Here is a 2,519-nt window from a genome sequence, read left to right as displayed (position 1 = left end):
GAGGAGGAGGAGGAGGAGGAGGAGGAGGAGGAGGAGGAGGAGGAGGAAGAGGTGGAAGAAAAAGAGGTGATAGAGAAAGAGGAGGAAGGAAAGGAAGAGGAGGAGGAAGAAGAGGAGGTAAAGGAGCTACAGCAGGACCAGGAGAAGGGTAAGGAAGAAATTCCTGCATAGTTCTGGAAGCAAAAAGATAGGTTATTGGAGGACAGGCACAAGTGATACTGAAACAAAAATCTTGCAGACCTGAAAAGAGTCAGCTCCTGAAGTAGAATCCTGGGTCAGTAAACCCTTTACTGTGTGCCTTCAGGGCACTCTAACCCTAAGGGAGGTGCTCATGTCACTCAAGATTCCCAGGCCAATCAATCAGGGCCTACAAGAAGAATTTCCAATCAGAAGAAGAGGAGGGTTCTTCCTGCTTCAGGTTCAGCACACTCTAACCCTAAGGGAAATAATCATGTCAGTCAAGATTAACTGACCAATCAGGGCCTCCAACGAGCAGTTCCACTCAGAGGAGGAGGGTACTTCTCCTTTCTTTGAGCTGTGCTTCTGGTTCAGCTCCAGTAGTGAGCAAGCAGGCTTGAGTGGTAGCTGTGCTGTTATTTGACCTCTGCCGCTGGATGCCTTAGGGGAGAACTGACAGGCTGAGCTACTAAATCGCAATATGGTGAGCGTGTGAACCTGCTCCTAACTTGAAGGAGAGGTGGTCTGAGAAGCTGGAGTCCGGGTGGTGGGCCCTCCCCTCTGGGAGTTGGAAACTAGCAGGCACTTGTGAGGTTCCATGTGGTGGTCTTAGCTACTAGATATACTCAGCGGAGGCATCATTACAGGAGCTGCATCTGCACAAACCGCTTGAAAAAAGGGCTTGCATGTAGAAACATCCTTAGCAGGATGCCAAATTCGGAAAGGCCTCTTTTCTGGTATCTTCTAGATAGACATTGTGCCCTGGCCATTTAAGATCCATTTGGACTTAATTTTGTGGCGGTTGTAAATACCATCTCACGCACGGGGTAGCTCTCCAATTTTAAACTGTGATGAAAAGATTACAATCTATGATATAAAGGATTTTCCAAGGTTTGGAAGATAGTGAGTCACACCGAGTAGACTTCAGCTGAGGGAGGGACTGCCGCTAAAACACCCACAGGTAAGTAGCATGGTAAGGGAGCATCTTAGAGATTAGGATGCTAGGATACACATGTTTGTTCACCAGGATTATCAGGAAATACAGCTGGAAAACATAACAAAAGAGACAACCATGATTAACAGACTGTTTCTAGGCCCATCCACAGATCAAGGTCAGTATTTAAAAATCTGCACTAAGCAGCGTGTCTGGGTCACAACCAACACTAAAGTTGTGTCATCCTGGTGTGTCATAAAGGCTCCTTTTTCTTCTGGAGAAACGCATAGTTCTGCTACATGGGCAAAACAGCTGCCTTCATGGATAGAGGATGACATAGCTCCATCTCAAATCCAGCCACGTGCTTGGCAGATCCTAAAATGGCCTGGGACCTACCACCTGGGCACTTTCCCCAAGTCCTTGAGGTATTTATCAAAAACAAAAAGAAAAAACAGAGCTCGTTTGAAAGCAGGGATGTTCTTGGGAGAGCTGGTAATGGTCTGAGTCTAGGTCCTTTGGAGAGAGGATGTCTGAAGGATGGCCTGCTCTTTCAGGGTATTGGTGTGCTTAAGAAACATTTGATGAATCTGGGCAGTAGTGGTGCATGCCTTTTTCTTTTTTCTTTGCTTTTCTTTTCTTTTTTGGTTTTTCAAGACAGGGTTTCTCTGTATATCCTAGAACTCACTCTGTAGACCAGGCTGGCCTCTACCTCAGAAATCCACCTGCCTTTTCCTCCCAAGTGCTGGGATTAAAGGCGTGTGCCACCACCGCCAGGCAGGTGCATGCCTTTAATTAGTGGTGCATGCCTTTAATCCCAGCACTTGGGAGCCAGAGGAAGTTGGATTTCTGAGTTTGAAGCCACTCTGGTCTACAAGAGTGAGTTCCAGGACAGCCAGAGCTATATGGAGAATTTCTGTCTCAAAAAAACAAAAAAAAAAAAAATTTTTTTTTTGTGAAATATATTCTCTCTATAAATCTCCTCACCTCCAAGTGGCTAAACCAAGTAGCCTTTTGTCCATCCTTAAATGATTCACAGTATTACCTAGAGTGTAAACCTAAGAGACACATAAGTATGACAGCATATGTGGATGCAAACTCTCTTCTGGTCTGGCTCTTCTTTCAGCATTAGCCAGAGCTAGATGAGTGGTATTGTTACAGACATTTTTTCTCTTAGTTAATACTTCAGTTGTGTCTTATCTGATTTCCTTCCTGGGAAGACATTGATTCTAGAACAGCTGTATTTTCAGCCCTTTAGAAAAATGTTTCTGATACAAACTATGTTGCCTGAGGGGCACTGTCACTGATCCCAGGGTGTTGCTCCCCAGAGCAATGACCTTGCTTTCCTCTTGATTAAAGTTTCTAAATTCTTTTTTTTTTTTTTTAGAGTTTCTAAATTCTTAAAGTATGG

Source organism: Grammomys surdaster, unplaced genomic scaffold (genome assembly GCF_004785775.1).
Source record: "Grammomys surdaster isolate TR1022 unplaced genomic scaffold, NIH_TR_1.0 124091, whole genome shotgun sequence".
NCBI classification, from domain to species: Eukaryota; Metazoa; Chordata; class Mammalia; order Rodentia; family Muridae; genus Grammomys; species Grammomys surdaster.
Note: the sequence above shows the minus strand (reverse complement) of the source record.